Source organism: Eptesicus fuscus, chromosome 10 (assembly GCF_027574615.1).
Source record: "Eptesicus fuscus isolate TK198812 chromosome 10, DD_ASM_mEF_20220401, whole genome shotgun sequence".
Lineage (NCBI taxonomy): Eukaryota > Metazoa > Chordata > Mammalia > Chiroptera > Vespertilionidae > Eptesicus > Eptesicus fuscus.
In genome coordinates, this window is record NC_072482.1 from 35,590,115 (window position 1) to 35,617,224 (window position 27,110).

The 27,110-nt window shown below is 37.7% G+C and overlaps 1 long non-coding RNA gene across 1 annotated transcript in view; it reads left to right on the forward strand.

The window, feature by feature from the left end:
• The window catches only part of LOC129150564 (uncharacterized), an 89,660-nt gene that overhangs the window by 33,561 nt on the left and 28,989 nt on the right, over positions 1-27,110 (forward strand). The window contains exon 2 of the long non-coding RNA XR_008557272.1: positions 21,509-21,570. This is a non-coding gene — a long non-coding RNA (uncharacterized LOC129150564). The remainder of the gene's footprint in view (positions 1-21,508; positions 21,571-27,110) is intronic.

Below are 27,110 nucleotides of genomic sequence, written 5' to 3' on the forward strand. Positions count from 1 at the left end.
GACCTCATATAGCAACAGCAATTTTAGAAAGAATTACAAAGTTAGAGGTATCACAATACCTGATATCAAACTATGCTACAAAGCTATAGTAATGAAAACAGCATGGTACTGGCACAAAAACAGACCGTAGATCAATGGAACAGAATATAAAGAACACAGAAGTAAATCCATATCTATATGACACAGGCGGCAATAACATACAATGGGGTAAAGATAGTATTCAATAAATGGTATTAGGAAAATTGGACAGATACATCCAAAAGAAAAATGAAACTAGACCACCTTCTTACACCATATATAGGAATAAACTCAAACTGGATGAAAGACAAATGTAAGACTCAAAACCATAAAACTCCTAGAAGAAAACATAGGCAGTAAAATCTCTGACATCTCTCTTAGCAATATTTTTTCTTATATTTCTCCTTGGGCCAGGAAACAAAGAAAAATAAACAAATGGGACTACATCAAACTAAAAAGTTTTTGCATAGCAAAGGAAACCATCAACAAAACAAAAAGCCAACCTACTGAATGGGAGAAAAATATTTGCTAATGAAATATCCAATAGGGGGTTAATATTCAAAATTTATAAAGAATACATACAACCCTAGATGGTTTGGCTCAATGGATAGAGCATCAGCCTGTGGACTGAAGGGTCCCAGGTTCGATTCTGGTCAAGGGCATGTACTTTGGTTGCCTGCTCAATCCTCAGTAGGGGGCATGCAGGGGGCAGCCGATCAATGATTCTCACTCATCGTTGATATTTCTATCTCTCTCTCTCTCCCTGTACTTTCCTTTCTGTAACCAATAAAAATATAGTTTTTTTTTTTAAAAAAAGAATACATACAATTCAACACCAAAAAAAAAAAAATACAATTTAAAAAATGGGCAGAAGACTGAATAGACACTTGTCCAAAGAGGAGATACAGAAGGCCAACATGTATGAAAATATGCTCAATGTCACTAATCACAAAGGAAATGCAAATTAAAACCACAATGAGATACCACCTTACACCTGTCAGAATAGTTATCATCCATAAATTTACAAACAACAATTGCTGGAAGAGATCTGGAGAAAAGGGAACCCTCATGCACTGTTGGTAGAAATGCAGATTGGTACAGCCACTATGATAAACAGTATTGGAAGTTACCCCAAAATTAAAAGTGGGACTGCCTTATGACCCAGTAATTCCACTTCTGGATATGTATCCAAAGTAACCTAAAACACTGACTCAAAATATATACAACTTTATGTTCATTGCAATGTTATTTACAATAGCCAAGATATGGAAGCAACCCAAGTGCCCAACAATAGACGAGTAAATAAAAAAGAGGGTGGCACATATATTCAATGGAATATTACTAGGTCAGAAAAATAAAATAAAATCTTACCATTTGCAATAGCATGGATGAACCTAGAGGATATTATGTTAAATGAAACAGAAAGAGAAATATAAAAACCATATAATTTCAATCACATGTAGCATCTAAAGAACAAAATAAACAAAATTGAAATGGATTCATAGATACAGAGACTGAGTGTTGTCAGAGGGGAGTGAGGATGGGAGATGGGTAAAAAAGTTACAAAATAGTCATGGGGATGTAAAGTACAGCATAGGAAATATAATAAAAAATTTACACTAATAAAAGAGAAAGATGCAAATTGACCTTACCTTCATGACGCCCACCAGCCAATCAGGAGTGAATATGCAAATTAACCCAACAAAGCTGGCAGGTTAATTTGCGTACACAGGCGCCAAGTGGCCAGGGGCAGGACACTTGCATCGTTCCGCACCACCCCAGCAGCTCCGGGCCTCTGGGCAGTATGGGAAGGCGGAAAGGCGGCTCCGGGCTGGAGTGAAGGCAGTGCCGGCAGCCAGGGGAAGGAAGGCCCATTCTTGCACGAATCTTTGTGCATTGGGCCTCTAGTATTATAATAACTATGAATGGTGCCAGGTGGGTACTAGAAATGTGGAGGGAATATTTTGCAAAATAGGATTGTCTAACCACTATGCTGTACACCTGAAAATAATACAAAATAATATTGAATGTTAAAAAAAAAGACAGTTATTTTTAAAACTACATGATATTCTGCCATCAATTAGGTTAATCAGTTTTATATTGTTGATCACTCAATCATTTGACTCTTTTAAATAACAGAAACAATTATGAGATGATAAAATTTTCACATAAATTTTTTTAAGTCTATTGTTTGTGGGGTTTTTTTGTTTGTTTTTTTGCTTTTATTTAATGAAGCTGCAAACACCATTATGGACAAAGGAGAACAAGGCGAATACCATTCCCTCCCACCACCTTGAAGAGTGGTCATTATGAAGAGCACAAAGAAAGGAGGAAGCAGGAAGCAAAGGAAGGACCTGGTCAGAAAAGGAACAGAGGGCAAATGGATGAGCAAGAGACTTATTAAAAAACACTTCACAATGAATGCCCAAAAGCCAAGGTGATAAGCAAATCCTATTAATTTCTGTATTCCACAGAAATGTAGCTGTGGGCTCCCCAAGGGCAAGAAGGAACCTGAGTCTTAGGAAGGCACATGTTGAATGTGGACATAGGGAGAGAGAATATATGGTATCAGTTAAAATCTTCAAAGGTACAGAACCAAGTGTGCAGTGTGCAAATGTTGCTGTGAGCCAGTTTGAGATCTCTCAAAACAAGAAATTCCTGGAAACAGAGGGAGGAGGTTGATCATGAAAGAGGTAGAAGAATTTTATTAGCCAAAGAAAAGGCTTTCTGCAACTTGGAACTCCCTTCAGGTTAAGCTTACATGCCAAGAAATTATTCATGCCAAGGGTTTTTCAAAGAAGTCTGCAAGTGAAATAAAAACACCTGTCATGACTGTGGGTGAGCCCTTCTGGACAGTTTGGCACAAAAGAGATCCCCTTTCTCTGTGGGGGAGAGTGCAACCAATTACACGTTGTAATTATTGAGTAATCTGTTGTGTAGAAGGCATAGTCTACAGAGACTGGCCTGGCACCTGAATTATACTGTTACATTCTGTAGCCCAGAGCATTTCTCCATCTTTAAAAGCGTGAGAATGTGTTTTCTATTTGTATGACCTAGTTGGGCCAGCTAACTACAACAAACTGCAGCATCGGCTCCCAACCATGCCTCACCACCTCCACCCACTGCGCCTTCCACAAATAGGTGGGCCATGTGTGAAGCCTACAGATTACCCTACTGAAGTCTATATAACTGGCTGCCAGGCGCTCCCTGGGCAAACTAAAAAAGTAGGCAAAATTAATATATTTCTAACATTTGCATGAGGTAACAGCTGCCTCAGTTACTCAGGGTCAAAGTGATAATAGCCCAATGACCTGGCCAGCTTCCATTATTCCAGACCATTGGACCTCCTTCCCCTAAAATCAGCTTGCCTGGCCTTGGTTACCCTCTTTTTTTAAAAAAAATGCCTGTTGGTTTTATACACTTTGTATTCTAGGCAAGCTTTAATTTGATGAAAGGGTTCTACAATGCTATCAGTTAGTGCTCATAACTGCAAGCAGCAAAAACCTACTAAGAAAAAAATGTTTAAGGAATTTTTTAAAGGGACTTACACAGAGGCTCTCTAAGATGGCTGCAGAACCATTATCACAGCACAGACTTACTCCAGTGAAGACAGCACAGACAACACTCGCCCAGGCTCAGCCCACTGACACCACCCAAACTGGGCACGGTAATCAAGAGGTGGTCTCACCACTCCCACCACCTTTTGAAAGAATTTAATCCATATTACCCCTTACTCTTCTGTCACTAGGTTCTTTAACAATTGTCAACTACATTTGTATTATTCTAATTTTACTTACATGTGGTTACTATAAATAAAACTAAATGTCTTTCCGAATAATCTACAATTCAAATTTTCTTATGAGTCCTATGGGCTTTTTTTACCCTATAACTTATACCAAATTAATTATCTTTTTTTTATAATCAAATAAATTGTAGTTCACATCACAAAAAAAATTAGACATCATGAACAAAATGTCAGAGAAGACAGAAAGATAGGAAAAGTTTTAATTTTAAAAAATCCATGCTTGAACCATGTTGTCTCAATTCAAGTCTTTTATGGATTGAGAGAAAACATAAAGTAGTGGACCTAAAAACTTGATTTAAACTCATCCATGTGCATCCATGCAAAATAATATTTTGGAAATGATTTAATGATATGGCAAAATGCTCGTATTTTTTGTTAAATGAAAGAGGAGGTGACACAATGGTGTGACTACTATGATCTTAATTTAGAGTGTGTACCTGTGTACAAACACATCCATGTGTAAAGACTAGGGATAGATATTCCAAAATTGTTAATATTTTTAGTTTTAAAAATAAAGTAATTTTAACTCACAATATGTCATCTTTCATCTTAAAGTGGTAAAGTGGTCTACTATTGGGTGGTAAGGGTACTTAATTTTTTACATTAGTTTGGCAATCAAATGCCTTTGGTAATCAAAACTTCTTGAATTATTACATCAAGTATGGAAGAATTGAAAACTATCTTCTACCCACTTCTAGCACTCTTTCCTTTTGTACCTAAGTTTAAATTAAAATGAATACAACTTTAACCCTCATGAAGTTGTAAACATACGGGGCTCAGAAGTGAGACAATATGGCTATTTTAATAAGTTAAAGAATTTCAATTTTTACTTCTGTCTCATAATGTTAAAAAAGGGTGAAGTTCATAACATCCAGCAACACTCTTCATAGTCCCCTTACCAATAACCATACGATCAGACTCTGGAGACTTACATTCCATAGCACCAACTCTTTATTTTTCCTTCTTTGCCTTTGATTTTACCTCTCTTTTTTCTAATCTCTCTCTTTTTTTACAGCAGGATTTGATGCTAGTTAGGAGGTAAAGAATGACAGAAAGGAGGTTGTCACTTGAGTAATTTGGTACAATGTGATAACATTCACTGACATAGGAAACAAAGAAGAAAAAAAGGAGAAAATAGTTAATATTCATTGAGTACTTACCATTGTTGAAACCTTGCGCAAAGAACCTTAATGAATTATCTCACTTGATATTTACCACAAACCAATGAAATGGATACTATTGTAATCTTCATTTTATAAATAAGCAAATTAAGGCTTCACGAGGCAAAATTACATGTGCCAGGTCACAAAACTAACACATAATAGTGGCATTGTCGTTTGAAAGCTACGTGAGCATGTCATCTTAAATTTTTAGCCACTTGGAGACAGCATATATAATGACTTCTAGTTGGAATTTGGATAAACAGTTCTGACTCACAGAGAAGAACTCAAAGGAGGTGAATATTAGGTAACTAGAATGAAATCTTTGAAGAATATCATAAACCACTTAGAAATTTTAAAGTAACACTTGGACTCTGTTTCGATCGCCAACATTAATAAGCTGTGAAACTCAGAGATAAAATGAATGGGATAATAGATATGATTTTTAAGGATTTTCTCTTTGACAATTTATACTTGTAAGATTCACACACAAAAACTGCATTTCAAAAATAAAAGATTTTGCTTTTCTATAAAGAAAAATCAGAGCGAAACATATTCAAACTGAAAGAATTCTTAAAATTACCCAGTGAATCAGCAATATTGGGATTTGCACCATAGAAAGAAGTGAGAAAATCAACAGGAAGCATAAACCTTCTCTATCCCAAATAAGTTCTGCCTAAATCTTTAAAAACTGATTTTTTTTTTTGTATTTCAAATATCTTGTAGGTAGTTTAACTGAAGATTAAAGTGAAAACAAATCTAGTCATTTGGAAAGATGACTACATGCTATAATAACATTCAACTTGTCTATAAGTGTCTATGATTCATTCTGTCTCCTAGACAGGTTAAATAAAAGTCACCATGTGTAGAAACTTGTCAATGAAGTAAGAGGGATAACTAGAAATAGTAAAAGGGGGGAAAACTAGAAGAAACTAAAACAAACTAAGCACTGGATAAATGATCTCTTTTAGTCAGAAAATCATGAGTCTATGATTTTTATGGCACATAAAGCTTTATAGAGGTAGAATTTACATACTATATAATCCACCCACATTATAAGGGTATAGGTCGTTGATTTTTGTAGTGGATTTACAGAGTTTTGGAACATTTTCATCACCCTAAAAGGTTCCCTCAGCCCATTTGCCATAAATCCCTGCTCCCATCCCCAGCCTCTGGCAACCACCACTTTGATTTCTGCCTTTTGTAGAAATTTTATGTACTATAAGTGGAATCATATAATATGTAATGTTTGTCTGGCATCTTTCTTTCAACATAATTTATGACATCTGTGTATGGTACAGCATATATCAAACAGCTTGTTCCTATTGATTCCCGAATAGCACTATATTGTATGAACATACACCTTTTGCTTATCCTTCCACTAGTTGATGGAGGTCTGGATGTTTTTCTAGTTTTGGGCTATTGTGAATAATGCTGCTATGAGAATTCATGTTGCAAGCCTCTGTAGAGACATATCTTTTGGTTTCTCTTCAGTAGATACTTTGAAGAGGAACTGCTATCTCATAAAAGTCTATCATTCTAACAGCAAAATCTTCAGAAAAGTGATTAAAGCAAAGATACTTTGGAAACCTAGAATCAAAGAATAAAAAGCCACATTTTTCTCCCTAACAGTCATCCTCCTTTCAGGCAAGCCCATTGTTTATTTTTATATTTCAGTTCTTTCTTCAGTGGTCAGCCCAGCAAAACTACTGCACACCACAGAGTAGATCATTTTGTTTCCGCTGAGAACTGCCTTTGCTTTGCCACTTAGAACACGAGAGGAAGCAAAGAAAATCAAGGTCATCTCTTTCTAGCTTTTCTTCTCAACACACTTTCACACTAAACATTTATGGGATTTAGACTTCTTTTAATAACAGGAGACTACTCAGCTCTTTATGAATTTGGAAGGACTTCACAAAACTGCACACAAATTTTTCTGGCATTTTTTTCTTCGACTCCGTTGCTTTCTCTGCCTCTCTTCATCCTTTAAATAACCATGTTTTCTGAGGAATCCATTGCCTGGCCTCTTTTTGTTCTGAACCTTCTCCAAGATAATCTCACCCACCTTTTTTTTTTTTTTCACATACCCAGGACTCCCAAATTTGTATTCCTTGACCTCTCATCCTATCTCAAGACATACATTTGCTGCTTCCTTTTAAATCTTCTTCTCAGTAACCTACTATAACTTTCCATTTCAACAAATAAATTCCTCTTCTTCATCCAGAGTCCTGCTTCCCCTACTCAGTTTTAGGAATTGGGATCACCTTGCACCTAAGCCAGCAGCGTAAAAGTCATCCTTGACTCCTACTCCTCTCTTTTAATCTTTCCTCATATGTAATCAAATACCCATTCTATGGATTTTATCTCCTTAAGCTTGTGTCTGACCCTCCCCTCCATTCTAAATTCTTTTTTTTTTTTTTTTTTTACCTTTGGGAGGGGTTAATCCTCACCCAAGGATATTTTTTTTTTCATTGATTTTTAGAGAGAGTTGGAAGGGTGGGGGAGAGATAGAGAGAAGCATCAATGTGAGAGAGACACATTGATTGGTTGCCTCCCACACACACCCTGACCAGGGCCAGTGATTGAGCCTGCAACCAAAGTATATGCCCTTGACCAGAATCGAACCTGGGACCCTTCAGTCTGTGGGTCAGCGCTCTATCCACTGAGTCAAACCAGCCAGGGCTTCATTCTAAATTCATATGCCTTGGTTATAGCCCTCTCACCTCTCACCTGAACTACCCTATCTACAACCTACTTGTTCTATCCTTTGCATTGCTTCCAGGGTGGCCTTTATAAAATAAAAGGCTGGTCATGTCTCTGCACATTTTTAAATCTGTCAATGGCACCTCATCACTTTCAGAAAAACAGCAAGCATCTTAAGAATGGTTTCTGTGTTTTGTATTATCTGGCCACTGTCTAGCTATTATTTCATATCCTGCCACTCTGAAGTCACCACCACAGAAAAAAAGAAAAGACAAATAGTATGCAGATCCTCAAAAATATGATGATTGCTTCTCACATCATGTGTGTATCTTTTGCACATGCAGTTCTCTCTGCCAGGTGTGGTACTCATCTCTGCTCTCTTCCCATCTCCATGTTACAAATTCGACTCCGGGAGGCTCCCCCTGGGTCCCCTGAATTCCCTTGTGCTTCCAGGGTCTTTTCCATATCTTTCAATGACAGTCTCAGTTTGTGTTACAGTTTTGCTTAGTTTTCTGACTTCCCCACACCACTATGATTGGTTTGAGGGCATGGACAGTATTATAGCAATGTTAGGGCACAGATTTCTTGGATTCAAACTTTGGCTCTGTCTCATACTAAATCCATATTCTGGGCCAAGTATTTAAACTCTCTATGCCTCAATTTCCTCATTGGAAAAATAGGAAAAATAATAGTATCCAGTGCATTGGATTTTTGGGGAATTAAAATTAGTTAACTCATCTAAGACACTTTGAAGGTCGGCATGCTTCATCATCATCATTAGCATCATCATCATCAACAACATCTGTATATATTCCATTCCCAGCTAGACACACAGCACATGAGATATGCTATTTATGGAAGAAGTTCGTATACTAACAGTCTTTATGGAAATAATAGCTCAAGCAGAAGAATGTAATATTGCCCTCTCCCATCCCAAAGGCTACAAAGACAGAAGTACACAGAGCCAATGAAATCCTAAAGAGTACCCATGATTAATAGGGTGATATAGTGTTACAGGGCAAGGAAAAAGTAAAGGGGATTGTTGATTGGTCTGGCATGTTTTGGAGGAAGTCAAGCAGACAAAAAACTGAAACTAGGCCATTTAGATCTGGATACTGATATTTTCGAGAGTGCACTTTTAGTGGAATGGGCACAAGGTGAGTAACAGTGCTGGAGGCTGAGTGAGTGATGAAGAATTGGGACAGCGGTGCAGACCAGCTCATGAGACCTGACAGTCCATGAAAAGGGTAAAAGTATGATGGAAATTATTAAGGGGAGAAAGAGAATCACACCAGTCTATTAGTTTTCCCTTTTGAGGGGATAATGTTGCCTTTATCAAAGGAAAGAATTGCTCGTCATCTTGTGGCCAACTTTTCTATTCTTCAATCATTAGTATCTTGCCAAGAATAAAAAAATAAAAGGTGACAAATCGTATGGGGAATGTCTCCTTTTCATTATCTTTTTTTTTTTTTCATTGTTCCATTTACTTGAAGAAATCCATCACACCACATTTTAAAAGTAAAGAGATAGATGTGGAGAGAGAAGAGCAAGGATGTCACCTGCTTGCTAAGACTTGTCAGGAATATATTAAATGACTGAGTCAGAGATATTAATCAAGACATTAGTCACTTTTACATCGCTCATCATGAGACACTATAAATTCAAAAATTCCAAGTAAACTGATCTTATTACTAAAAATAATACTGAATTTTAACTTTAAAATGACATTTTTCTAATCAAAAACTATACTAAATTTTATGTGAAAACTATAAAAAATACAAAGTATACAACACAAAATTAAAATCTACTGTACAGCCTTTAAAATTTCTCTTCCCTTAAAGTAATCCAGTCTAAACATATCAGTGATTGCATGAGCAATCTAAATGTAAGCATTCTCCACCAACTTGGCAAGTACTTTCTTTTTTTTTTACTCTTTTTAAATTAAATTTATTGGGGTGATATTGGTTAATAAGGTTATATTGGTTTTAAGTGTACATTTCTATGATACATCATTTGTATATTGCATTGTGTGCCCACCACCCAAAGTCAAATCTTCTGTCACCATATATTTGGCCCCCTTTACCCTTTATTACCCCCACCCCCTTCCCTCTGGTAACCACTATACTGTTATCTGTGTCTATGAGTTTTTGTTTGGTTGGGGTTATTTTTTGTTTGTTCATTCATTGCTTTCCATTTTATATCCCACATATGAGTAGAAACATATTATGTGCCATATCTTCTTTATCCAATCATCCATCAAAGGACACTTTGGTTGTTTTCATGTCTTGATCACTATGAATAACGCTGCAATAAACATAAGGGTGCAAATATCTTTGCAAATAAATGTTTTCAACATTTTGAGGTAGGAATTCATATTCCAAAGAGATTGTTTTTACCTGAAAACATTAACACTTGAAAATACCTCTGTATTTGATAGGAGGAAGCAAAGATTTTGGCATTTTTGAGAGGTTTGGGGTCTCTCTGTTTGAAGATGCTCTAATAGACAATTCTGAGACCTATGAATAAAAAAATAGATAGTATTTAATAAAATTCAATAAGCTTACCTTTGTTTTATTTGCAAAATAATTAGAAGAAAATTATTTCTGTTCATTGTAAAAAAGTAACTTTACAGAAGATAAAATTCCTTCTCGTGGTCCAATTACAATCCTTTCATTATAACATGAGAGATCTTTAAGCCATATTTAATGTTTCCTTATCTTCATATTTAATGCCTTGGGTTAATCAGTCCCAAATTTCAAAGCTAATGTTACTGATACAAATCTTCTAAGAAATCAGTAGTGATTTGGCACTAGTTTTGATAGACTTTGACTTTTAGTTATTCTTAATGACCCCAAATCAAGAAAATGCACTCCAAGATTGCATTGAGGAGGTTTGCCCCTATTCTGATGGCCTTTCAGAGGATAGAGTACGTTTTCTCATGAAGTATAAGATAATATCTGCCAAACTTCTGTGATATTTATAGTGTCTGGCATCCAATCAAAAATTACCAGTGCTCCCAAGAAACAGAATCAAGAGAATAAATAGATTAAAATAATTCATTGGTGATGCAGAGTTTTGAGTCATCAGACAAACCCTTTAAAATAACTGTGATTAATTATTTAAGAAAATAGATGACAATAGAGACTATAGCTGCAAAAATTTAAATCTATAAGAAAAACATAAAATAGAAATTCTAGAATTTTAAGATAACTAAACCAAGAACACAGTAAATGAGTTAAACCTATAGAATGACCATCACTGAAGAAAGAAATTGTGAACTAGAAGACAGATCAACAGAGTATTTCCAAACTTACAAATAAAGAGAAAAAATAGAGAATATGGAAAAGAATGTGAAACATATGGACCATAGTGAATGTCTACATATGTGTCATTTGAGTCCCTGAGGGGTAAGAGAGAGAGAAAATGGGAAAGAAATTATGTTTAAAGAATAATAATGTTATCTAGGTTGACCAAAGAAAAAAGATTTAAATTACTAAAATCATGAATGAAAGAGGGACATTACTACAGACAGTTGGGAAAAAAATAGAATATTATAAATAACTATACACCAACAAATTAAATAAATTAGATGAAATGTAAGAATTTCTAAAAATACAGGATTACCAAAATTTACTGAAGAAAAAAATAGAAAATCTGAATAGAACTATAATAAGAGAGAGACTCCCTTATTAATTTTAAAACTCCACAGAAAGAAAATCCAATACCTTAATAGATTCCCTGGTAAATTTTACCAAACATTTAAGGAAGAATTACTACCAATTTTTTACAAACACTTTCATAAAATAAAAGAGAAAGGAACAATTTCCAACTCATTGTATGAGGATAGTGAATTACCCTGATAGCAAAACCAAAGACATAACAATAAAAAGTAAATAACTACAGACTAATAGCTTTTATAAATATACATGGAAAAATACTAGCAAACTGAATCCAGCAAACTATAAAAAGAATTATGTACTACTAGAGGCCAGGTGCACAAAATTCATCCATGGGTGCAGTTCCTAGGCCTGGCCAGTGATCGAAGCGTGAGCGTCTGGCGTGAAAGGGCCGGTCCCAGCTGACCTCTGGGCCCTGGGAAGCACCTGGGCCCCCAGGTCACGGCGCGCACCCCTCCGGCTGAGTCACAGTGCCTGAGTGCCCACACAGAGATGCTGTGAGCACAGCCTGATGCCACAGGTCAGGGTGCAGAGTGGGCCTCTGAGCCACCCAGCAGCACTGCACGGAAGCCGAGCGGGCAGGGTGGATAGCGTGCTCTCTTCTGGCTGGCCTCACAGACTGGCTCCCACAGGGAGCCCAACCAGCCTGTGGTCCCCGCGGCTGTGGCCTGGCTCACCCAGAAGAGGCCTTGTGGGTGCGAGGCAGGCTCCTCACGGGCTCCTGGCACCTGAGCACGGGACTTCCCCAGCATGCGAGCCCTGGCATCCCGGGGGAGGATAGCATGGAGAGTGAGAGTGAACTTGGAGGACACCCCACATTCTGCATTCTCACCACACCTCCTTCCCCATCACCCCTGCCCCCAGGTAGCTGGCGAAAGGTCGCAGCACATGGCCAACAACCACCATATTCCGTGACGCCCCCTGGTGGTCAGTGCACGTCATAGTGAGCAGTTGAACTCCTGGCCTCCCAATCAAGCTCCTGGTCCGACCACCCAAGGGGACAATTTGCAAATTAGACTTTTATTATATAGAATAATTATTCCAGGAATGTATGTTTATTCAAAATCCAATTAATATAATATACTCTATTAGTAGAATAAAATACAAAAACCATATGGTCATTTCAATAAGCACAAAAAAAGCATTTGACAAAATTCCAACAGCCCTAACCAGTTTGGCTCAGTGGTTAGAGCGTCAGCCTGTGGACTCAAGAGTCCCAGGTTCAATTCTGGTCAAGGGCATGTACCCTGATTGTGGGCACATACCCAGTGGGAGTGTGCAGGAGGCAGCTGATCGATGTTTCTCTCTCATCAATGTTTCTAACTCTCTATCCCTCTCCCTTCCTCTCTGTAAAAAAAGTCAATAAAATATATATTTTTTTAAATCCGACATTCTTTCATGACAAAAAACAAACTCAATAAACTAGGAATAGAAGGAATCTTCCTCAACCTGATTAAGGGCATGTATGAAAATAACAACTAATAATAGTTAGAAGACTGAATATTCTCCACATATGATAAGGAACAAATCAAATTATTTGTTCTCACTACTTCTGCTCAACATTGTACTAGATGTTCTAACCAGAGCAATTAGACAAGAAAAAAATAACAAAGGCATCCAATTTGGAATGAAACAAATAAACCTAAATTCACAGAACATGATGTTATAAAGAAAACTTCAAGAATTTACTAAGAGATAATAAGTGAGAATTTTCCAAAACTAATGACAAGTACAAGCCATAGATTCAGGAAGTACAAGAAATTCCAAGCAAGATATATACAAAGGAAACTACACCTAAGCACAATTTTTCATCACAAATAAAAACCAAAGACAAAAAAAAAAAATCTTATAATAACCATATAAAAAAACAACCATTATATTTAAAGTAGCAACATTAAGACTGACATCCCACTTATGAACATAAAAAAAAAACTTTTTAAAAAATGCAATCACATCCTTAAAATGCCAGAAGAAAAAAAAAATTGTCTCAAATTCTATCCCAACAATTTTTAAATGAAATTGAAATAAAGATGTTTCTGAACAAAAGTAAATTAAAGAACTATTTGCTAGAAAGCCTAAGGAAAAAATTATAAGTATAGTTTTTCAGGCAAAAGGAAAATGATCCTGATGGAAACATGGAAATGCAGTAATGAAGAACAATGGAATGTGTAGATATGTATTTACTCTTTGGTCATATTAGCTAAAGCTGAACATCCTATGAATGAGTAATTTCATCCTTATATATAATGCCTCTTAAAAACACATACTTATGTGCACCAACAGTCATGTATGAAAATGTAGAGTAGCGCTATTATAAACAGGCCAATACAGGGGGGAAACACCCATCAACAAATGTCCACCTACAGAACAGATAAATAAATTGTAGGATTTTAATACAGATTAAAGTTGTATAGAAGTTGTATATTCTTTTCATTTCTGGATTACTATTAAGAAATGAAAAGAATATACAACTTCTATACACAAACATGGATGATTCTTTAAAACATAAAAAATACATGTCTTCATTTGTATCAACCTCCAAAACAAGTAAAACTAATTAATGGTGTTACATATCAGAAGAGTGGTTAGTTCATTGGAAGTAGGCAAAAATGGGTTGCAATGGTCAACATCTTGATACAGGTACTAGTTATACGAAGACATGCATTTTGTGGCAATTCTTCCAGCTATACGCTAAAAAACTGTGCACTTTTACTTCTGTACGTTACATGTCAATCAAAAGTTTACTTGAATAGTCACAAAGATGTAGATTATAGCATAAGAAATACAGTCAATAATATCATGATAACTATGTATGGCACCAGGTGGGTACTTGAAGCAGTGGGAGTTCCATTGTGTAAACTATGTGATTTTCTAACCACTTTGCTATACATCTAAAATTAATACAGAATAATATTGAATATAAACTGTAATTGAAAATGTTTTAAAAAGAAGTTTCATTTTTTTAAAAGTTCACTTTAGAAATAGCAGTATGCCGAAACCGGTGTGGCTCAGTGGGTAGAGCGTCGGCCTGCGGACTCAAGGGTCCCGGGTTCGATTCCGGTCAAGGGCATGTACCTTGGTTGCGGGCACATCCCCAGTAGGGAGTGTGCAGGAGGCAGCTGATGGATGTTTCTCTCTCATCGATGTTTCTAACTCTCTATCCCTCTCCCTTCCTCTCTGTTAAAAATCAATAAAATATATTAAAAAAAAAAAAAAAAAAGAAATAGCAGTATGGTGGATATGGTATTTGCAATGATACATTCTCACTTCACAATTTTACAAATAGGTTTCCAATGGTCCTTGCAAACCCTTATGTGGTGTCACTGTTAGTGTGTCGGCCCCTTGGTATCAGGCTTGAAAGTGGCCCTTGAGTAGTCTGAGACTATGAGATCTTGACCACTGCTTCAAATGTCTATTAGGCAGTAAAAGGCCCACTAACATCTTCATCCTCTTCCGGGATCAGATTCAGCCCTGCTCAAGATGGTCATATTTCACAAATACCTAAACTGTTAACTTTTTAAAACATTTAATGCTAAGAGTATTAATCTTGATTACACCCATTGCAGGAGATAAGAAATAATAATCTTTTCAACTGAAATTATGAAAAGAGCTATTATTTCTGTATATTGTCTTTAGAATAAAATAAGATGTCAGTAGGTATCACAAACATTCATTACACAGACATGTTGGCTGCTATTTATGCCAAAATAAGTTATTGCTCACTCTCTGAAGGATTTGTGTTTCATCTGCAATAGACTGGGCGGTTCCTCACACCCTACGGCTTTGCATGTAAGTGCAGGCCTCTGTAATCGCTCTATGTAGACCCATTATTTGGGTCTTCCATTTGGAATTATTTTGCACACACTTAAATTCATACTGGGTGGGGGGGCAGACAGAGAGAGAGAGAGAGAGAGAGAGAGAGAGAGAGAGAGAGAGAGAGAGATGACTTGCAAAACTATCTCCGTAGTTAATCAGGTGTGTTGGACAGGCAGACCAAAGGCCATGCCAAAGCCATTTGTTCTACCTCAGATAACCCCTTTCTTGTGTGATTGGATATGATATACATCTTCATCTTTAAACTTGTTTGTTTTGGCTGCAAACAACAAGTTCACACTCTTGCAGGAGAGCAAGTGAAAGAAAAAAAATCTCTCTTTTCCACTGTTAGAGAGAGCCCAACACTTGGCTGCATTTTCTTGACATTTTCTGGCTGGGACTCCATTTCCCATCCTAAGCTGTTAGGCAGAATCAGAAGGGGCACCACACTCCGAATGTCTCCTGCTCGCCTCCGCCAACCCCAGACCAGCTTCCAGTCCTAAGATCTGACTAGAATAATAATGTCAACCACAAAGGTTTCCTGTAAGACATCACTGATTAATGGCTAAACACAGATATAATAACCTTCCATTTGTAAAACTCTGAGAACGAATCAACATTATTTAACCAAACTCTGTGCTTAAAAATTAGAATTTAAAAGTAGTTTTAATTTCATAAGCCATGCATCTGCTTAGTATGGAGACTGCAGCCAAAACCAGTATCCCTTTAAACATCATCACATTACTCCTCTGCTCAGTTCCTCCATGGCTTCCTCCTCACTCAGAGTTAAAGCCAGAGTCCTTGCAATGGCTACAGGCCAGTGAGAACGGCCCATCCTTCCTCCCTCCCTAACCTCTCACCCCTTATTTGGATACTCCCACCTTCGCATATTTGTATCAGCCATTCTCTCTGCCTGCCATACTCTCCCCAAATATATGCACATCCATGACGTCTTCTCCATGCCTTTCCCGAACTATCACTTTCTCTATGAGGCCTTATTCAAAGGTCTAACACCAACCCTACCCAACACTCCTGATTCCTTATTCTCCTTATCCTCTATGGCAATTGTTACTTCCAAAAAAGTATATAATTTTCTTATTTATATCCATTATTTATTGTTGTACTCTCCCCTCCAAAATGTAAGCCCTGTGAGGCTAGGGATTGTTGTTTTATGTATTGATTTATCCTAAGCATCAGAACAGGGCCTGGACCATAATGGTTGTGCAATAAATATTTCTGAATGAATGAATTACTGAAACAAAAACATTTCCTCTGAATTCGGAAACTTGACAGTTGCTAGAACCAAGTTTCAAAAACATCCTCCCCACTTCCCAGTGGACTGACTCACAGGACACTGTGGCAAACAGAGCCCTGTCCTCAACTTCTAAGCAAGGTACAGCAATCTTGAGAAAACAACAGAAAATAGTACTTGTTTAGTGCCTTCTAATTCACAAAACATTTTCATAAATATTGACTCATTAGACCTTCACAGAAACCCTGTGGAGACCTTATTGTCCTAATTTTTTCATTGAAGAAATGCAAATCATATATTCAAATTTAGTTTTCCAAAGTCTCTTTGTGATCGATAGTCAGGACTTAAAAGTGGATCCAGGTCTTGGTTTTCTACCATCCCCAGCCTCTCCTATAATAATAATACACATCATGGGGAATAGACCAAAGATACTTAAATTTAACCCTTTGCACTCGCTTGCTTTTTTCTCGATTCCTTTATTCTAATGCTAACCGTGTCAAGTCACACTCGACATCCGAGTGCAAAAGGTTAATAAAGATGTAAAAAAAAAAAAAAATCAGAGAGTTCAGTAAAGGACAGATAAGCACTTCCCAAAATTACGTCATGAAAGATATAAAAAACCTGAGCCTTATAACCATGTGTATGTGACATAACTCTGGCCACTTCTCTTGTTGTATATCAGTGAAAGATAACGTCAATATACTTATCAGATAATAAGGCACCTTATGGAAAATCTAACTGATATCTATAATATTTTTTAAAGCAGGTTAATTTCTAACAACCAGAACAGTTTTGGAAAATGCCCAAAACTTAGCCACTATAGATCATTTAATATAGGAAAACTTATTTTATACACATAATAAATATATTTTCCATTATTCCACCATTTCACAAAAGGAAAATAATGTGGTTCAGTGGTTGAGCATCCACCTGTGAACCAGGAGGTCACAGTTCAATTCCTGGTCAGGGCATATGCCAGGGTTGTGGGCTAGATCCCCAGAAGGGGGCGTGCAGGAAACACAAATCAATGATTCTCTCTCATTGTTGATGTTTCTATCTCCCTCTCCCTCTCCCTTTCTCTCTGAAATCAATAAAAATATATTTTTTTAAAAGGCAGAAATGCTGGTGCGGACAGTCTAAGCCAGTGGTCGGCAAACCGCAGCTTGCAAGCCACATGCGGCTCTTTGGCCCCTTGAGTGTTGCTCTTCCACAAAATACCACGGCCTGGGCGAGTCTATTTTGAAGAAGTGGCATTAGAAGAAGTTTAAGTCTAAAAAATTTGACTCTCAAAAGAAATTTCAATCGTTGTACTATTGATATTTGGCTCTGTTGACTAATGAGTTTGCCGACCACTGGTCTAAGCATTTACTGGGGATTATTGAGTTTAAACAAACCAGTCATTTTCTGAAGTAACAACAGGTTAAGGCCTCGCCCATAAATTCAGACTATCTTTTACATTAATTCAACATCTATTCATTGGGCACTCATGTGATACTTTCTCTGATTGGCTTATTTCACTTACCATACCACTCGTAAAAAGATAGAAAACAAAGACAAGCATTAGAGTAGTCTCTATGCTCAAGGAGCTGACTTCTTGAGAGTTTCCAGGCAGCAGTGCAGAGAGGGGGGGATACCAAACGGAGCCCCATGGATTCCGTGAGTTGAAGAGATGGAACTGAGACCAAGTGGCTAGAGTTGACAGGACAGAGTGCTGACCATGGGAGAGCTTCACAGAAAAAGAACTCCAGAGATAGGCAAAGGGCTTCCCCCTCGAGGATTCAGCAGACGACTGATCAGCACATGCATGTGAAAAACAACCCTGAGCCAGGGATAGAGCCATGGATTAGAGAGAAACGTGGCCAGTGCTGACACAGGACTGAGAATAGTATCTGATCCTACCAGGCAGATAAAAAGGACACGTAATTCATAGGACCTTGGATAGAGTAATTAAAGGAATCTTGCCCCCGTGGTGGAAAATAACCTCTAGACTGGTCTCATCAACAAATCTTTTTATTTATTTATCTTTATTTTTGCAAGTATTACAGATGTCCCCTTTGTGTGTGTGTGTGTGTGTGTGTGTGTGTGTGTGTGTGTGTGTGTTTTTCCCCATTGACCCCCTCCACCCTGTACCCACCCCACCCACGCCTTCACCACCCAATTTTCTGTTTCCAGGCTTATGCATATATGCATATAAGTTCCCTGGTTAATCACTCCCCTCTGACTCCCCCACCCCCACCTTCCTTCTGAAATTTGTCAGTCTGTTCCATGCTTCCATGTCTCTGGATCTATTTTACTCATCAGTTTATTTTGTTCATTGGATTCCACACATGAGTGAGATCATGTGATACTTTCTCTGATTGGCTTATTTCACTTACCATTAACAAATCTTAAAGTCAAGGCATAAAAGAATCTAACCGCTTACAAGGAAGTATTTTAACTGTGTCCCAGAACAAAGCTCAAGAATACTTACAGGCATACAAATATATCCATACCTAAGAAGGCAAAATCTCAAAATATTCTGAATGAAGGAAAATAAAGCTAGACCAAGAACGAGTACATACTTTATGGTTCCATGTATATAAAACTTTAAAGAAGCAACCTAATCTATGGTGATAGAAAGCAGATCAGTGAGTAGTTGGAAAAGGGGGGGGGGGGGCAGGCGGCGAGAGGAAGAAATTATAAAATGGCACAAGAAAACTTTGGAAAGTGATGGGTATGTTCATTATTTTAATTATAGCAATAGTCTCTTTGGGTGTAAAAACTTTTCAAATTGCACTTGATAAGTATCTACAATTTATCCGTGGACGCAAACTGCGGCTCACGACCCACATGCGGCTCTTTGGCTCCTTGAGTGTGGCTCTTCCACAAAATACCACAGCCTGGGCAAGTCTATTTTGAAGAAGTGGCGTTAGAAGAAGTTTAAGTTTAAAACATTTGGCTCTCAAAAGAAATTTCAATCTTTGTAGTGTTGATATTTGGCTCTGCTGACTAATGAGTTTGCTGACCACTGCTCTATATCAATTATAGCTTAATGACACTGTTTAAACAAAATACATAGAACTGCCCTAACCGGTTTGGCTCAGTGGATAGAGCTTTGGCCTGCGGACTGAAGGGTCCCAGATTCAATTTCAGTCAAGGGCATGTACCTTGGTTGCAGGCACATCCCCATTAGGGGGTGTGCAGGAAGCATCCGATCAATGATTCTCTCTCATTGATGTTTCTAACTCTCTATTCCTCTCTGTAAAAATCAATAAAATATATATATTTTTTAAAAATGTATAGAACTGCTTCACTAAAAATCTTTCCCTGCTTGGGTCCTGTATTCATGTGAGTTTGCAAGAGAAGAGCATGTCATTTTGTTTAATGAAATGCAGAATATATTTGGAAAAATAGCACAGGACAAATAGAAGGGAAAGATATGCGGATGTCCTTAAATGAAATCATGTTTGGGTGGGAAATGAGTAGGATGCAAAGGGTTTTGTTGTTTTAATTTTCTTTTCCAAAAGATTATATGCTCAAAGTTACACTTGATTAAGCTAAATTTGCTAAATTGGGCAGTAGTGTTTTAAGATGTATAGAGAAGTCTAAAAACATAAAAGTTATTTCAGAAGCCATCAAAATAGCCTGATTAATGAAGTAAAAGTTGAACTACAATGGTGCCTGTGTGATTTTCAAAGAGAGGATAAAGATAAGTGTTTTTGATGAAATAGAGGAGGAGAAAGAGAAGGAAGGTCTTGATCCTGCATGATCAAAACAGAGGTGCTTTTGAGAGAAATTATCCCAAGGAGTTAATTTGGGAATGGGTAATAGTAGTAATTAGTTCAGATTCATAGACACAGTTTCATTCATTTAATAGTGATTTAGATGTGCACTCCTATGATCTATCTTAGAGTAGCCTAACTGGGAATTCATTGGTAGATCTGTGAAGGAAAATGTGTTTCTAACTTCTCAAAAAGACAGTTTATTCCCAAACCATTGTTTCATATAAAATGTTCTTCCCATGCATTATTTTTAGGATCACCCAAGAACTCTGTTACACTGAATCTCTATTTTTTTGCTATTCACTCCACTTTTAAAAATCATAGCTGCCAAATATGCATAAAGTGTCTATTGAGAAGTTTATAGCATCATCGGGAGATTAAAAAGACTCATATCCTGCCAGAAAGGATCAAATCCAAATCAACAGATGTCATGGAGGAATAAATTTCTTTAATGTACATACAATTTTCCAAGCTTTGTAACTGATTTGACAGACAAGAATGAAAATTCTGTTTGAGAAAAACTAGAAAGAGGCCATTAGATTGATGTACATCCACAGGATTAAAAAAAAAAAAAAGACTGCTCTGTTTAGAGTCCATTTAGTTTTAGTTTAATAAATGGAACCAACATCAGTCTCTGAATTAATTATGTGGGTGACCAACTCTTTCAAAAAATTCACTGTAACTAACAAACATATTATGCTGGTGAAGTTTTTTTAAATATCTTTTTAATTGTGAGGTTTTTTAAAATACTGCAGTAGGGTATCGGTTGCAGAGGAGGAGAGATGGATGGGGATGAGAGTGCCAGAGACCATGCATAACAGTTTATATTTCCAAGGAAGCAGGAGAACAGGAGGAAATGTTCATGTGAAAGTTAGTGGGTTATATTTAACAGTCTCCAGATGGATTTGCAATAAGCAGTTCCATTTTCACTTACAGGCTTTCAGCTACCATTTTGTGAAAAAGTAGTATAAATACATGGATTCAGTAAGTCAGTTTAACCAAATCTTAGGCTGAATTGCAGGAGTTCACACTCTCAATCCTTTTATCCTGCCTGGCTCTATTCTCAACAGTGGCATTAATTTACATTAGCAATCACATACCCCCTCACCAGAAGAGCTGGAAACTTTACTCATATTGAAGACAGGAACTTTGGATTAAATAGAAGCCACTAACTCTGACACGCTGAGAGTTAGTGTCTGGATAAAGCAGATTCTCCTGTCCTTTAATTCTTGATATTTTTGAATATGTACAATCTTTTTGGCTAAAATACTGTTCACTACATTTCTATAACTGCACTTCCTTAATAAATCCTTCCACAGGTGTCATCTGTGAATTGCAAATCAATAAAACTGCAATTGAGCAAGGTATTGAGATGACGGAGGTGAGTAACAAAAGAAAGAGAGTGAGAGAGAGAGAGAAAGGAAGGAAGAAAGAAGGAGGAAGGGAGAGGGGGGAGGGAGGGAGGAGAGGAAGGAAGGGAGGGAGGGAAGAGGAAGGAAGGAAGAAAGAAGGAGGGAGGGAGGGGGAGGGAGAGAGAGGGGAGGGGGGGGGAGGGAGGGAGGGAGGGAGGGAGGGAGGGAGGGAGGGAGAAAGGAAGAAAGGAAGGAAGGGAGGGAGGGAGGGAGGGAGGAAGGAAGGAAAGAAGAAAGAAAGAAAGAAAGAAAGAAAGAAAGAAAGAAAGAAAGAAAGAAAGAAAGAAAGGAAGGAAGGAAGGAAGGAAGGAAGGAAGGAAGGAAGGAAGGAAGGAAGGAAGGAAGGAAGGAAAAAGAAGGAAAGAAGGAGGGAAGGGGGAGAGAGAGAGAGAGAGAGAGAGAGGAAGAAAGAAAGAAAGAAAGAAAGAAAGAAAGAAAGAAAGAAGAAAAGAAGGAGGGAAGGGGGGAGAGAGAGAGAGAAAGAAAGAAAGAAAGAAGAAAGAAAGAAAGAAGAAAAGAAGGAGGGAAGGGGGGAGAGAGAGAGAGAAAGAAAGAAAGAAGAGAGAGGGAGAGAGGGAGGGAGGGAGGGAGGAAGGAAGGAAGGAAGGAAGGAAGGAAGGAAGGAAGGAAGGAAGGAAGGAAGGAAAAGAAAGAAAAGAAAGAAAGAGAAAAAAAGAAGGAAGGAAGGAAGGAAGGAAGGAAGGAAGGAAGGAAGGAAGGGAGGAAGGAAGGAAGGGAGGGAGGGAGGGAGGGAGGAAAAAGAAGGAAAGAAGGAGGGAAGGGGAGAGAGAGAGAAAAAGAAAGAAAGAAAGAAAGAAAGAAAGAAAGAAAGAAAGAAAGAAAGAAAGAAAGAAAGAAAGAAAGAAGGAAGGAAGGAAGGAAGGAAAGAAAGAAGAGAGAGGGAGGGAGGGAGGGAGAGAGGGAAGGAGGGAGGGAGGGAGGGAGGGAGGGAGGGAGGAAGGAAGGAAGGAAGGAAGGAAGGAAGGAAGGAAGGAAGGAAGGAAGGAAGGAAGGAAGGGAAAGAGAGAGAAAGAAAGAAAGAGAAAGAAAGAAAGAGAAAGAAAGAAAGAGGAAGGAAGGAAGGAAGAGTAGTTACAGAGAGGTTTACCTAATACCACTGCACAGAACTTGCCAAAGGGTCTGGGTTTACCATGGCACTGTGCACATTGTCCCATCAGCTTCCAACAAATATTTGTCTGTGTCTGACAGGAATTAGAGAGAAGTAGAATTCTATCTCTCCTTCCCAGGCATTGCATTAATTTATGAGAGATAATAATTAATATTGAAAACAGAAAAAAAAGTAGGTAAAACAATAAAATGGAACCTAATCTACATTTGTAACTTCATCTTTTGATTAATACAGCCATCTGCCCACCCACCTGCTCTTTCCTCAGGTTCACCCTTTTCATGTTCTGGTGCCCTTAGCAAGTACTGTTTCCCTCCGAGACACCCTACCCATCTCCACTTGCTCTTAGCCTCAAAAGTGAACTCCTTTTCACAGTATTTCCTGACCCTTCCCCATCGCTCCCTAGCACCTGGCGTGCACTACCCCTGCACTTAGCACGTTGCCTTCTTCATGTGCTTTATGTCTCTCTGCTGACAGACTGGGAGCCTGATCGGGCAGCAGCCACAGTCTATCTCTATATCTCCAGCGTCTGGCACTGGGAGCATAAATGCAAACCCTGCATGCATCACACTCAAACTCTGAGCAGTGTGAAAAATTGGTTTTGGCTGCAAATGAGATAAATACTGTGATGTCCATGTCTGCCAGGTGGAAGCTGGAGCTGAGCAGGTCATGTGATGACTGGGAAGTACAGAAGTCACCTTACTGGAGCACTCATGCTCCAAAAGGCATGCCTGGCATTCTGCTCCAACGACAAGCATTTGCTTCTCAACACCAAACTGGAGTTTGCCGTGGAAGCATATTGAAAAGTCAGGTCATGACATGGCAAACTCTGTTATCAAGAATTCAGAGCAACTCACTAATGTGGTTTCTCAGTTTGTCCTAGGCTACCTGTTTGTATACGGTTTTTAACAGACACTTTTATGCTCTGTATTTTAGGATACTTTTCACTGCTTTACACTTCCGATTTTGCAGTGATTTTCTTTTAATTCTATAGAACCTTTTGGATTATTTTTAATAATAATTTCACTACTATACATACATTTCTTAGACAATGTCCAAATAACAACAAACAAATATTTTGAGATAGAATTAATCGGTAGAGAAAGGCTTAGTTTTTCCTATTTTACAAATGATTACACCTGTTTGGGCCATGGTCAATTCTACAAAAACATAGGCTTGAATCTCTTTGCAGTTTATAGTGGCATATTTCTAAGCCGGGCAAAGGAAACTAGTTGACCTTTCCAGGACAATTTAAATTCCATAATTCTATTTTAAATAGTTTTAATTTGTCACTAGATCTTCTCCAATCCAGCTGGAAAAAAAAAAAAGTCACCCTCAAAATCACTCTAGGAGGCAAATGAAATATGACTTCAATAAGTATATTTTCATTTTGTTCTCTATGAGTATATTTAATGTTATTTACTGTCAGTTTAAAGATCATATGCTGAATCATTTGCTGTAATTTACAATTATAAAAATGTTATTTTTAGTTGAACTTCTGAATCATCCATTTACATGAAAGAGCAAAGGTGATGATTTCCAATTTATATGGTTACCATTAGGGCTACAAATGGAATTCATTCGTTTCTGTTGGCAACTTGGGGCTCTTACCAAGTGAACTTGAAAGAGCACTAGAAGGTAAATAAAAAAACACTCTAATTAACATATATCTATTACACTTGGAATTTCCAGCATAAAATGGCTCCCATCTTCAAAGATCTACGTACTATTTAAGAAGACAAGATTCATGCAAATGTCATATCCAGAATTCAGTAAGACATCTGTCCAATAATGAAGTGTGAAGTCCGTGAAACAGAGGCTAAATGTCTAGGAATTTAGAGAAAGTGAGACCACCATGGCTGGCACTATTAGGAAGGCTCCATGGAAAAGAACATGTGGTTTGACCAGGGTCCTAGAGAAGATGTAAAATTTAAGAAGAAAAACAAGAATGATTGGCACGGCATAAAGAAAGATACAGATGTGCAAACAACTCAGTGTGTACAAATCACTGTAAGCATATCAGCCTCAGCAAATCAATGTTCAAAACCAGCATTTCCTGAAGTTCTTCCAGGAGTGTTAGATCCCAGGGAAAGAACAAATAATCAAATGGGTAAGCATGTGGTCACCGGAGGCCAAATAATTGGTTCCGAATCCTACCCCTCCACCTCTGGATTGTGTAACCTTGAATGAGTTACTCAACCTCCCTTGTAAAATGAGGATACCAAGGGTGCCTTGGTATTGATACATTCACTATTTTATTAGTACCTCCATACAATAAGCACATAATATGTGTTAATTCTCTTAGTTACTATGTTTTTCTAAAAGACATTGTGTGATCAGATAGTCCTATGAAGAAGTAGTAAGTAAAAGTTCACAGGTTTATTTATGCACTATTTCCCCAAGACATCAATAGAATAGCATATGTCTTAGGAATCTGAAAATATGCAGGGTTTCACATAGTTATTAGGCTATGGAACCCTTTTGGTGTGGAGCACAATTAACCTTCTATGCAAAGTTTTGGAAAATACTGTCATATATAATATATGGTAACGTACCTACCCCACACAGTAAAATTGCTGACATATAAAATAGTTTTTATTATTATTAACAATAACTAGCATACACTGAACATCATACTTTTAATTTTGCTAGCAGCAATCCTAGGAGATAGATTCTATCATGATCACCTCCTTTTCCATACAAGGAAACTGAGAAGTAACACTTTAAGGTTCACAGATCTAACTCATGGCAGAGCGGGAATTCCTATCATGGTTCACGGACATGACCAGTGATTACGCTATGCTGCACAGAACATCTCTGTCCTCTTTTGTTTCTTATGAGCTCACCTTAAGCTACAAGCTGGCTTATCAAGGACTTCCTTCTTTTTTATTAAAAAAATATTATTTTTATTGAATTTATTGGGGTGACATTGGTTAATAAAATTACATGGGTTTTAAGTGTAAATTTCTATGACACATCATCTGTATATTGTCAAGTCTCCTTCTGTCACCATTTATTTCCCCCCCGCCATGCTCTTTTCTTCCTCCCCCAACCTCCCTTCCCCTCTGGTAATCACCATACTGTTGTCTGTGTCTATGAGTATGGTTTTCTCTTCTGAAAAATATAAAAATTATAGCTCGGTCAACTATAATTTTATCCATCTCTTTACAGAAAGCAGGCCCTTAGGAAATCACATTCCAAAGCATACACTGTAGGTTTTCGTGAGCTTGCCATTGGCTTTGGTTCAGCCTTCCCACACCCCATGAAGCCCTTAGTTACTTAGCCTGTCTTGGCGCTTTAAGAAGTGTGCACATTTCAGAGCCAAGCATATTAAATTCCTTTCTTTGTCATTAATTATGTCCCATTATCATGTTCTGCTCCACACCATGGAGAATTTCTTTTCTGGGAAACTGAACTTACTATGGACAGTAATGTCAAAGACAGTTCTCAAAGTGAGGTTCACTGCTGTCCAGGGCCAGTCCTGAGCTCTTCACTGCTATCTGCGATAGAATTCATCCAGAACTTGAAATGGGCATTTATAAACTTTCACAGCAGCTTGACAGAGTAATTTTACCTTTGTTAAATCTAATATAAAATGTGAGGGCTTATAACTTACATGTTTGGGGGTCTTTTGTTATGAGTTAATTGACTTTCACAAAGATAGCAGTCTATAGAAACGGGGGGAAAGCTAGTTTCCTACCACACAGTTTAAGAAAAACCAACTTGGAAGGTAAGAAACAACTTTAGAAAGCCAATTCTCGCCCACTCTAGACATTTTATTACAATCTAATATTCCCCTAAAATGCCCAATGAGTTCCTACCTAAAGTTACATATTCAAAAAAATTAGCCACTTTAACTCTGGAATGCAAAACTGAAAATGGAATGTGAAATTAAAATAAATTCCTATTTTGTCCCTTTTCTCCTTTTTTACATAGCTTACCTATGCAGTTTATATAAAGCCACGGCTAGGTAAAAGGAATAATATTACAAACCAATATATTACAGGAAATTTTATTATGGAGGTTAAATTTCTCACCTTTTCATTGCGGTTTTATGAAGGGAACCATGACTTTCCTCAAAATGCCCTGTATGCCACTGTCAGAAATGGGATTATGAGTTGAACGAATGACATCGTTGCACAATATGACATTTATTAAATCTTTCATATCTTGCACCAATACAGAAAGAAGGAAAAGGGTAAGAGTGTGGATGTTTCTTGCTGAAGGAGTGTGTGATCCAAAGGATGGGGGTGTTGGGGATCCACGAGACTTGGCTGGAAAGTTTGTAAGGAGGACATTCCAAGAAAAGGGAATTGTGCTGAAGGCCACCTGTCCTGTTTATTGGAATTCTGACTTAGGGGAGTGCTGAAGGTGGTGCCCCTA